General features: G+C 46.6%; 1 protein-coding gene across 1 annotated transcript in view; it reads left to right on the forward strand.

The window, feature by feature from the left end:
• The first annotated feature begins 1,353 nt into the window (after positions 1–1,353).
• SYNC (syncoilin, intermediate filament protein) overlaps positions 1,354–12,836 on the forward strand; it is a 240,937-nt gene continuing 229,454 nt past the window's right edge. The window contains exon 1 of the mRNA XM_069622460.1: positions 1,354–1,388. The gene's annotated coding sequence lies outside the window, so the exon portion shown is untranslated. The remainder of the gene's footprint in view (positions 1,389–12,836) is intronic.

Genomic DNA, 12,836 nt, shown 5'->3' on the forward strand with positions numbered 1-12,836 from the left:
CCAGGAGCTGCTGAAAGGCCATATCACTCAAAATAATCCTGATGGTGGCGTGTCCTCAAGGAGATGAACTGTGTGGTCCATAAACAGTGCCGGAACCACCAAACCAGGGGATCGGCAGAGCCGCAGAACGAGATGAAAATCTGGGAAGAGAAAAAGGCGTCTACAGGAGACAAGCCAGTCCGCCACCCCAGGGGGTAACGCTGACGTGCATCCGCCGAGTTAGAGGTAGCAGAAGCAGCACGATACCCTGGAGGGGTCTGGGCAATTGTGAAAACCTTAAGAGAAGTCAAGATAACTACAGCAGTAATCCCCCTCATCACAGTGATTGTGAAACACCTAAGAAAAGTCAAACGTGCTGTGAAAGTAATCTCCCTCATCGCATTAATTGTGAAAGCCATAAGAAAACCAAGAGAACTACAGAAGTAATCTTCATCATCAGAGTGAGTGGGGAAACCCTAAGAAAAATCAAGAGAACTACAGAAGTAATCTTCATCATCAGAGTGAGTGGGAAAGCCCTAAGAAAAGTCAAGAGTACTACGGAAGCAAAACCCTGTGTCACAGTGATAGTGAAACCTCTAAGAAAAATCAAAAGTACTACAGGAGTAATCGACCTCATGAGAGTAATTGTGAAAGCCATAAGAAAAACCAAGAGATCTATGGGAGTAATCTCCCTCATCATCGTGAGTGGGGAAACCATAAGAAAAGCCTAGAGTACTACGGGAATAGTCTCCCTTATCATAATAGTCGGAAGAACTGTTTGGTAAACCAGAATGAAGAAACCAGAAGAGAGAGAATATATGAACAACAGTTAAGGCCGGGAGGATAGCTTGTCACTTCTCGTTGACAACGCATAGCAACACAGGTTCGAATCCCGGGTTCGCACTTAGAAACTCGTCACCGGCATAAAGCGTTTTATAAATGAACATTTATAATTATAAGGAAAGGACCACTCTGGGCATTGCGAGCCAATAGTCATTAGACACTTGAGAAAGACTCAAGAAGCCCCCTTGAGGATTTGCAGGAGCTAATCAGAATTAGAATACCCTAGTGCTGTTTACACAAATCTGATTGGCTAATTTGCGGGGTTTACAAACTGGTATAGCCTGCAGATTGAATATAGCCAGGCAACATGCATTGCTGCATACCTCTGCCGCCCGTTATAACCCGCAAACTCATTGCCGCAGTTGCCGCTTTCCTAATCTGCCTGTGTACAATTTTGCACCTGCACCGCCAAGTGTTAACTTTTTGCCTTGCTGTGTGGGCGTACCTAACGTATCCTTCATCCCTGCCCCCTGACGGAAGCGATCGGAAGGAAAGCTTCCTTATCGTAAACTTCACAAGGGGAAGAAACACTGCAACGAGCAGAATTCAAAGCTCCATTAACAAAGGTAAATACACCTTACAAAACGTTTAATCCGAACAGCGCCCATTTACTAAATGTCATTGAAGCACTTGTTTATATTTTTGTATAAATACACGTTATATTCTATTTTTAAAATTCCAACTTTACCCCTGCATTCCCCTGGCTGATTATAACAACAAATAATTACTGACACATGCATTTACTTTCCCATTTAAAAAATCCATTCCCCAATACTAATAAGCTACCTGATTAAAACAAAAAACAACTACTCACACCTGCATTTACTTTACCCATTTGGATACTCCACCCACCCTAATGCTAATACATCTGTGAGAAACCAGAAGGTGTTTCACCCGCTAGTCCCTGGGATCTGTCATCCAGGTGGCCAGGACACAGCCATCACTTTTGGATCCAGTTCCTGGGGCCGGACCAGTGCGGGAGGATCACCTCAGTGAGGGGTTTGGGGGGTGAAAGTGAGATGTGGTATCCCCTTCCCTGTAACACCTTTTCCCCACCCTACCAGGTAGGATACCTAGGAACTCAACTCCCCTTCCCCCCTTTCCCGACACAAACACTTTCTCACGGACAGCTCACCATGAGCGAAAACTGACTAACACCCGAGCCGTATACCTGACATATCCCAATACAATGGTCAGGCAACGTCAGGCAATTACTGATCATTGCAAACACCTGATTTCCATCACAGTTCCCCAAATGGATAAAAGGCAGAACACAAGAGTACACACTGAGCAAGGCAAAGCACACGAGGACACAGCAGTTCCAAGATGGCAGTTTCAATTTAATCCATGTCGCTCCTGCTCTAGGTTCCCCCGTGTCATGTAACGTCAGGGTTTGTGACTTCCAGATACTCAGGCCCCACTTGGTCTTATTCTTCCACGCTCTGATGTTCAGCGCCCTATGTTTCTCTGTCGCTTTCCCTTATCTACTCCTTCTCTCCTCCCTCTTACCTGTCTCCCTGACACTTCCCTTTCTAACCCTCCGGCGTTCCTCTCTACTACCTCCACCCTGTTCTACACACTACTACCCTCCTCTTGTCACACTACTACTACTCTCATCTCGTCTCTCACTACACCCCTCTTCCCTATCCACACCTTACCATACTTCCACCTCTCCTCCCGCTTTACTCCAAATACCAAATACATACCCAGTTTGTTTTCTGATTCTATGCCCTCCCCCCAACCCCCAGCTTTGCCTGGGGTCCAGTCGAGTGCTGGGTATCTCCTTTCTGTTTGGCACAGACAGTCCAAGTCCACTTTCTGGCTGCTCTTAATCCCATTTTCCTGGCTCCGGTTCAGGTTTTCCCAGTTGTTTCCAATTGCTCTGTGGGAATTGTTCTGAAATGGAAAGGAGAAAACAATGCGAGAAACTTTACTGGGAGGTATTCAGTGATAAATAGCGGTACCAGTGGAGACATTTGTGGCACATGGGGCGTGTTCAGATACTGCCCCTCAACCCCGCATGTGGATGGGACAGGGCTGGCTCTGACTTTGGTCCTAGTGAGCCTCCTGCTCAGGTAGCAAAAAGTCCCTATCCCCGCCCTTCCCCTTGACAGGGTCATGAACCGGCCGTGTCCCACTAGGTACCGAACTCCATTTCCATATCTGCTTCAAATTATTCTAATCCTCTTTCATCGTCTCCATTAGACTTCGGCTGGGTACTGGACTTCATTTCCCAGAATGCATTAAATGATTCGAGGCCTATTTCATGGTCAACGTCGGAGTTTGTCTAGGTATTGAACTTTTTTCCCATGGGGTTTTTTTGGACACTGACCCTCATCCCCACATCTGGCTGGGACAGGGCTGGCTCAGGCTTTGGTCCCAGTGAGCCTCCTGCTCAGATAGCAAGCAGTCCCTATCCCCTGCCCTTCAATCCTCGTCATAGCTCGCAGAATATGATGTGCAATCAGGAAGGGAAGACCAGTACGGACTGGGGTACCTCACTTGCTATTTAAAATTGTGGAGGCTCTGTGAGCTACATGTCTGCATTTGTGGCAGTCCCGGGGAAGAGGGAGACAAAACTCCAACCCTAATACATGGGAGGCTCTGAGAGCCAGCTTCTCTTAGAGAGAGCAGCTACCAGTCCTTCCAAGAAACTCCATAGAACACACAGAGGAAGCAGTTGAGCAGCAGTGTTCCTGTTCAGCACCATGCAGGAGTCAGGCAGCTGTACCGCGACTCTGGCTGACTTCAAGATGGCGGATAGACTGTTTATGCCTCCAGTGTCAGATGCCAAAGTGGTCGCGGGACAGAATCACATGTGGGAATTGCAGGCTTCTTCAGTCAGGGCCATTACGAAAACATGCTTCTAATTTGTGCACAGTTGCCTGTACCCATCACAAGCACATGTACACCCACAGTATAAAAAGAAGGTGTAATTGAGAGGGAAGGGTGGGAGGTTGGGGGGCAGGGTAAAAAGCAGAGAGGCCAAGGCGAGGTGAAGGAGAGGTCAGAGTGGAACAAGGATGGGCAGCACCTGCGTTTGGGCTTGGGAGGGCTGAAGTCTTCCCATTTTGAGGCAGAAGGCGTCACTCTGATGCCCGCTCTGACGACAAGAGCCTATCACATTTATCACCTCAGTGTATCTTAACACTCATTAAAGTGATGGCCTGGCGGCAGCAGCAAACACTACAGCAGAGGACAGAAGCATGCTGAGGCAATATCAATAGACCCCAGAGAAGTAACTTTGCTTAAAATGTGTGGGGGACATGAAATCTAAAGGAAAGGGGCCCCTCCCAAATGAGGTGGACAAAATAGTGTGCCACAAATGTTGGGGGGGACAAACACCCTTGCCCCCTCTAAAATTACACTCTTTATGTTCACCCACTGGTCTTGAAAGTGTGGGGGTTGTGATGCTGCCCCTTTAAGGAATTCAGCACGCGGCAGAGTGACGTTGCACTCCGCTGTGTGCCTTTAAATAAAAGGGGCATTTCCCGGCCAGCAGAGCGACCAGGGAGCCCGAACGATACAGACGTGTTCGGAGTGAGTCTGTGGAAGGAGGGGGCTCACAGAACATTGCTGGGCCTCACAGTGCCCCACAACAGTGGCGATGAGACCGGAGTCACGTCTGGGCCCCGACGGTGATGTTGAAAATAATTTTTCACTTCGAACGAGGTGTTGGAACGTCTCGTTCTATGCCGCGGAAAGGGTGTGGACCACGCGGCTGACGGCCATTTTGATGACGAAGGCCTAGGTGGGTCGAGGCACTCTGGGAGGTTTCCTACATGCCATCCAAGCCTAATTTTTGGAAATATTAACAGCGGACAGCTGTTTCTGCAGACACAGCACATCAGATGTGGAAATGTTCGATTTTGATGGCCATTTTCGTCAAATAGAGGTGAGGTGCTGGGGGTGGCCTGCTGTTTATCTGTTGGTCCCCTAGGCCTGGGGGAGGGCCTGGCACCTTCTCAAGGGGGTATGAAGCCCACAGCATGAAGAGCCACCTAAACCATTTAGGCGTATCTGCATTTCAACTGAGGCTCTGTGCATGTTACCCTCAGCGAATGGGCACAAGAATGGAAATAAGCACAGCCTGAAATAAAGTTTCAGGTTCTGTTTATTTCTCAGTTACTGAAGTCCACAGCAGAGTCCCCTGAAAGGAGCACGCTGCTACAACTGATGCTGTTACTAACAGAGTAGAATAACAGTGAAGGGACAGAGGCACCGCAGATGACTCAGAAGCACAGACAGCTGAAGGGAGAAGCAGAACCAATAGGGGGAAGCGTGACAGCCACATACATGTAAGGGGTGAAGGACAGGGGCGAGGGAGATCGAGACAGACGGAAAGAGACAGGATAAGAGGTCAAGGGATACAGAGAGCACTACTGAGAAAGAAGTGAAAGAGCGAGTAACAGAGAGAGAGAGAGGGAGAGAGAGAGAGAGAGAGAGAGAGAGGGAGAGAGGGAGAGAGAGGGAGAGAGAGAGAGAGAGAGAGAGAGAGAGGGAGAGAGAGAGAGAGAGAGAGGGAGAGAGAGAGAGAGAGAGAGAGATGAAACGGAAAAGGTGGGAAATTAGGAATGATAGAGGAGCTATAATGAGTAAGAGCGAGCACAAGGCAAGAGAATGTGAGGGAAGCAAGAGATTGAATGAGCGAAGGGGAGGATGATGGGAGATAGAGACGAAGGGAGTGGGAGAGAGAGAGAGGTATATAGCAGGATGGGTATCTAGAGAGAGAGAGGGAGGGAGAGAGAGAGAGAGAGAGAGAGAGAGAGAGAGAGAGAGAGAGAGAGAGAGAGAGAGAGGGAGAGAGAGGGAGAGAGAGGGGGAGAGAGAGAGAGAGAGAGAGAGAGAGAGAGAGAGTGGGTGAGAGAGAAAGTGGTATATAGCAGGATGGGTATCTAGAGAGGGAGAAAGAGAAAGAGAGAGAGAGAGAGAGGGAAACAGACACAGAGCTATAGAATACGCATGTTCAAGGTCAATGAACCCTAAGTAGATTTTGGACTTTGAGTCCAATACTCGCTGTTTTAGCAGGTTCAGAATAAACAAATTGAGTGATGTTCCCACTCCACTTATGAATCCCGCTTGCCGGGGATCAAGTATACCTGCGTTCATTGCCCAAAATTTTAAGTCCCTCAGTAGTAATGATGCAAATAATTTGCCTATCGAGTCTAATCCCACAATCTCCTTTCTTATAGATCAGTACTATTATTTTGCGTCTTTCCAGGACGATGGCACAGACTGTGTTTTTAGTATCTGAGTAAATAATAGGGTGATGAAATCTCCCCAACTTTCCTTATTTAACTTCAGCATGTAGTTTGATATGCCATCTGGGCCTGCGCCCTTGAAGAGCTTAGCATGTTGATCATCCATATAATTTCATTACGATCACATTTTATCTCCCATCATTTTGATTGTTTGCTACACTCAGATTAGTGGCCTGTTTACTCTTGAAGAGTTTTGTGTAATGATCTATCCAATGCTCTTCTGATACTTGAGCCATGGCGACTACTACGTGGAAATCCTCTCCACCATTAATGATGTCCCATAGATACCTCGGGTTACATGTGCAGACTGCCGCCAGCATTTTTTCAGAATCACATTGGACTCTTTTAGCCCTGGTAGCCCGGAGCCAGTTCTTATAATTTTGTTTACATTGTCTTATCATCTCTAACTTATTGGGGCAGTCTGTTGTTCTTAATGTTCTTAGATTTGCTCTATATGTTTTCCCTCTCGCCACCAATTCCTTGTTGTAGGCGTGTTTCCTTATCACTGTTACTTTTCCGCTGGAATCATTTTTAATTTCAAACACTTTTAATAGCCATCTATATTCCACTATATCTGGATTATCACAGACTTGTCTGTCATGTCTCACAGCCAGATTCTCTGTTTCTTTCTGCCTTATTCTTAATTTGTTTCTCCCCCGGGTTACTTCCACCTGGTCCATATTCGGCCCATCTTTCTTTGTTCCCAACAGTTTCATTTCGATTCTTAATAGGTCATGGTTGCTTGCTTTTTGGTTTTTGATTTCAAATGACTTAATCAATTGTAGAGTATTCCTGGATACAAAACAATAGTCCAAGCACGCACGACTGGTCCCCCTGGCCCAAGTATCAACACCTTGTAAATCTCCCTTAGTCAGACCATTTAACATCCTCATTGCTCTAATTTCCATTTCGTTTGTCCATCTTAGAGCTCTTCCCTCCAGTTGTGATTCAGATTTGGGAGTACCATCTTCGTTTAGCAGTTTGATGTTTAGGTCTCCACAGATCAAAGAAAGTTGGTTATTTTCCTCTAACATCGACCTAGCCACTTCATCCATTATATATTTGATGTATTTCTCCATTGGGCACTTGTTAACATACCAATATGTGTTAATTATTAATATTTTTAAGTCCCGCTTCTCCAGTCGCTTGCGATTCTTATAATCGATACAAATGGATTGGGAATACGATGTTCTACAACCTCCAGGTCACTGTTGATTTTGATCAAGGTTGCTAGACCCACTTAGGGCCTTCCCTTTACTCCTTTTCTTGCTGGGTTAACATATACTTCATAACCTTTGCATATTGGTTTTTGCCTTAACCATGTTTCTTGCAGGCATGGCTCTTCATATTCCACAAGAGAGTTATCCTCATTTGTCTACAGATGTTTGAATCCTCGTGTGTTCCAAGATACACACTCGAGGCTCCCTTTATCCTCCTTCCTTTCATTCTAATATTTCTTATTTCCATCAAGCGCTCCTACCATCCATGACCAATCTAGGTTCTTCTCATCCGTTTGTTGCATAGGTTGTAACACTTTCAATTGATTTCTAGAACTGTCAATAGTAAATTTGAGGGATTTCCCCAGATCTTCAGTGGGTAGTTGGGCAGCTTGGTCCACCTCTTTACTCCTCGTTATTTTTATTCTTTCCCTTTGTTTGATGGGGGACTTCATCTGTTCTTTTCCTTTGGTCTTTGTCTCAAACCTCTATTGGGACCCCTTTTCTTTGTCAAAGGTTTTATTGTCTGACTTTCATGGTTTTCACTTTTTTCAATTGACCCATTTCCTTCACTACGTTAGAGAGACTTTAGGAGTGTCTGGCCTGATCCTTCACATCACTCATCTCATAACCCAACAAGGCAAATGTATCTACCACCTCCATAAATGATTTTTTTTAACCACCAGCAATTTCAGATGGAGGATCACCCAATCCAGCCTTTCTTCATTGATGAATTCTACTATTAGAGGATATACATCTAGTCACAGGGATCTCCTGAAGAAGCTTCACCACTTTCTCTTTGATTAGAATAGACCCTTTCCAGGCTTTGTCCGTTCTCTCCAGTTTTACCTTGTGGACACATTCTTCTCTCTGTTTGTTTGTTTATTAAAACTGCTCTTTCTCGTCGGCTATGAATCAATCTTTATCTTTTTTAATCCCTTTATCGTCTTTTAAAGCCATTTCCTGAACTTTCCTTTTTCGTTCCATAATTCTTTGTGGACTCTTTTCTACTTTCTTTGATAAAGTTTTCAAATGCTCAAATTTATTTTATATTATATATATAATTCTTTAAAGATTCTATTCTTCTTTCTTCCAGTGTTTTAAAGTGTTCTGAATTTTTTTCCTTCCCTAATAAGGCTTGACGATTCTCGTTGATCATATCCTTCTCTCTAGCGTTTTTAGTATTCATCTCCTTTTTCTTATTTGTGGGAGTCGGCTCACTATTTTATTTTGGTGAGAGGTTCTGCACCTGCTTTTCTATTTCTTCCCACTCTGAGGAACTTAAATTGTCCCGTTAATCTTTCTCTTGGTCCTCTTCAATGCATTCTATCACATCACTCAGTCCTGCTTCTGAATTTATGTCCTGAGGATTACAGAAAACCAGGCTTTCCGTTGAAGAGCAAGAGTCATCTAGTACTTATACTTCCACAATCATCATTTCTCTTCTGCCCTTCTTTGCACATTGCTTCATGTCGAGTCTTGGTGGGGTTCTTATATTTCTTAAAAAAGATCTAGATCCATTTACTTTCCTTTTCGGCAATTGTCTCATATCTTTTGATTTTTTTCCCCTCTTTTTTCCTCGTCTGTGGTGGGAGAGAACTCTTCTCGCCCATGTCTTTGATTTTATCCAGTGGCCCTGATCCCTGGAATATTGAGAAACTCGTTTTGTCCAGGTCTTTTATATTTTCCTGCTGTTGAGTTTTCCGTCCTTCTGATTCTTTTGACTTTTTCTTTGGCATGTCAATCGTCTGTAGTTTCTTATTGGCCTTCTCTGTTGATTGTTGAGAGATATCCTTTAGATTTATCGACTTACTTCCTAGGGCCGTTACCGTTGCATTATCCTTGGACACAGAGTTTGCATTCATATTGACTTTATCCGTTGAGTCTGTCAAAGGAACTATCCTCTTTTCTTGTCTGGTGATGCCTACTTCCTTTTTGTGTAGCGATCTCATCCATTTACAGTCCTCTATGATCGCGCCCATCAGTAGCGATTTATCATTCGACTCTCTTCTAGCCAGGTCACATAGACGGTTTTGCCATACCTTAGACGTTTCCGCTTCTTTATCTATTCGCTTTTCAATTTTGTTCAAAAAAAGGCTCTAAACCTTGCATCTGAGCATTATTTCTATGAGACGCAGTTTAGAGGTCTTGTAAGGAGGAGTTAATATTCTCATATACATTTTAAAAGGGTGTGACGGCGACTTTTAATGCTGCCATCACCGTGTTTTAAATATGTGCAAGGTCATCCAATCTATCTTTTTTGGCCTCTTCACATTGTCTTCTTTCCAAATCCCCCTCCACTCTCTTTATTTGGGGAGTAGAACTCATAACTGAAGTTACAGCAACCGAGGGGGGGTCAGCGTTCCCAAACTTATGCAAAAAGACCTGATTCTGGTCTAATGTTAGGTTGGCGAATTAGACCTCGTCTATTCTCCATTTTTTTTTTTCGGCTCCTTTTGCAATGGAGGCAGGACTTTATCTTAAGCCGCATCTTCTCTTTTATAAACGACAGACTGTTGTTTTTCTCCCGGAGAATTTTTCCTGTCAGGGCAAATATGTCCTGTATTCATTTTTGTGCCAGCTCAGATTAGTTGAATTCCTCCATTTTAGCAACATAGTCTTCACGTTAGAGGTGTTAGAAGCCCTTATTATTATTTCCTCATTCACCTCCTGAGCCCGTTTTACCAGAGGGATTTTTCCCCCCTGGAATTTGATTTTCTGCTCATCCTCAAAGTCGTCCTTGCAGTTCGTTGACTCTTGATCATATATGGCTATAGTCGGATTTAAATGAGGCAGGCTAGAACTTTCCTGCCCCACTATTACATCAGGGGATCTCTGTACAACCTCTGTTTCCTCTATTTCATCCATTTCAGCCCGGTAAGGCCTGCCCAAACCTTGTAAGTCACTTGAGCCCTTCACTAAGCTCTCTATTTCTTGTAGGCTAATCTCCTCAGTGAATTTGGATTGAATTTTGATTATCTGGGCAAGCGGTACCCTATGTTTTGAGTTTCTCCAGTGGATCATAGCATCTATCGCTGACAATTGTCTCCCCTTACCGCTTTCCATCAGAATCGGTTGTGTAAGGTGGGTTTCTGTTTTCTTTTCAAATCCGCTGCCTTTGGTGCTTCCCTCGGGTTAGTTAGTCTTTCATCGTTGGTAGCACTGACAACTCCTCTCCTCTCTTCAAGAACAGGACAATTCCCTGTTTCTAACCCAGAGATGACGCTTTGAGGTTGCATTGGCAGGAATACCTCATCACTCTTTGTTGCCGGATCATCCGGTTTCAAGGGATCAACTCCCACTAGATTAGCTGTGAGGCTCTTCATGTTAGCTGGCAGCGATTCCTCCATCAAAGTCTGACTTCCCACGGCTGTTTTGCATATTTCATTCAACTGCCATGGATCAGCTGAATCCCCGTCGTCTGGAGCATCTCAGATGGAGAAAGACCTGCTTGCTGCTCCTTCAACCGATAGAGAGGTACGTTATTTATGCTTGGTCCTATCCCTTCCAGTGGATGCGCTGCAATTTCACTCCTCTGAGCAGCTTCTAGACCGGCAAACGGCTGTTTGACTTCCATCCCTTTGCTCCAAGCTTACAAATGGGAGCATGGCGCTCTCTAGGCCCTCTGCTCTATTTCGGGTCCTATCAGTCTTTGCGACCCTCCCGCAATCTCCTGGACAAGACGCGAGCTAGAATCGCTGTTGCAGCCGTCCATTAACACCGTGCATACGGGGAGGGAGCGGGGGGCGGGAGGGGTGCATGGCATTCTCCTTCCTCTGCTCACTGTCCATGCTGTTATTTTTGTTTTCACTCAAAATCGGAAATAGAATCTTCTCCTGAGACGGGGGGGGCTCACGAGCACTAAATGTCAGACGTGACTGCTTTAAGGTCGAGTTAGCAGACTCTGGGGGCGTTTGAGCTGGAAGAGAGTCACAGGCCGATTCATGGAATAATTAGCGCGGCGCAAGTGGCCAAAAACGTGCGAATCGCAGTGGAATAGCGAAAATCGCAGTGCAAGTGCGAAAATCGCACGAAAAGCAGCGCACATCGATTCATGGAAGGCCGTGCGCGAGAAAACCATCGGATGTGCGATAAAAAAGTGCGCGGCGCACGTTGGCGCACAGGCCATCTAACTGCGTGCGCCAGGTCACAGCGAAAATCGCACAGGTCACAGCGAAAATCGCACATAGCGCGGCGCACGCAACAAAAGTAGGCAGAACACGGGGCGTAACACTCGGAATGGGGAACAACTTGCCAAAATGTGGGCGTCACGGGGGAAGTACAGGGTACAAGAGCGCGGAACGCCCACACGCTCGCCTACAACACGTATTAATGGAATAGAATAGGGCAAAAAAGCGCACGCTCAAACCAGCGCACAGGCACAAACACGACCGCCACAAGAAAGCAGGCGGTAGCGTCTCTGCGCCTGGAAGAAATGTGCGCCAAAAGGTGCGCCAACAAATAGCACCTATATACAGCCATGATGAATGTCCTATACTGTGGCCCTCCAGGCCAAATGACGTGCAAAGGGGTACCCACAAACACGGACACCCGCTGACAAAAAATACGTGTGCGTGTATACCGGGGTGCGCGGGAAGTCCCACACGCGATTTGGCAGGGTATGTGGATTTCAGGGGTGCGCGGGAAGTTCCACACGCGATTTGGCCGGGTACGTGCGCGGGAATTTCCACACGCGATTTGGCTGGGTACGTGGATCTCAGGGGTGTGCGCAAAGACCCACACGCGATTTGGCAGGGTACGTGGATTTCAGGGGTGCGCGGGAAGTAGCACACGCGATTTGGCAGGGTACGTGCGCAGGAATTTCCACATGCGATTTGGCTGGGTACGTGGATCTCAGGGGTGTGCGGGAAGTCCCACACGCGATTTGGCAGGATACGTGGATTTCAGGGGTGCGCGGGAAGTAGCACACGCGATTTGGAAGGGTACGTGCGCGGGAATTTCCACACGCGATTTGGCTGGGTACGTGGATCTCAGGGGTGCGCGGGAAGTCTCACACGCGATTTGGAAGGGTACGTGGATCTCAGGGGTGTGCGGGAAGTCTCACACGCGATTTGGCAGGGTACGTGGATCTCAGGGGTGCGCGGGAAGTAGCACACGCGATTTGGCAGGGTACGTGCGCAGGAATTTCCACACACGATTTGGCTAGGTACGTGGATCTCAGGGGTGCGCGGGAAGTCCCACACGCGATTTGGCAGGGTACGTGGATTTCAGGGGTGCGCAGGAAGTTGCCCACGCGATTTGGCCGGGTACGTGTGCGGGAATTTCCACACGCGATTTGGCTGGGTACGTGGATCTCAGGGGTGCGCGGGAAGTGTCACACGCGATTTGGAAGGGTACGTGGATTTCAGGTGTGCGCGGGAAGTTCCACACGCGATTTGGCCGGGTACGTGCGCGGGAATTTCCACACGCGATTTGGCTGGGTACGTGGATCTCAGGGGTGTGCGGGAAGTCCCACACGCGATTTGGCAGGGTACGTGGATTTCAGGGGTGCGCGGGAAGTAGCACACGTGATTTG

This window comes from Ambystoma mexicanum, chromosome 11, assembly GCF_040938575.1.
Source record: "Ambystoma mexicanum isolate Mex_15411 chromosome 11, UKY_AmexF1_1, whole genome shotgun sequence".
Taxonomy (NCBI): domain Eukaryota; kingdom Metazoa; phylum Chordata; class Amphibia; order Caudata; family Ambystomatidae; genus Ambystoma; species Ambystoma mexicanum.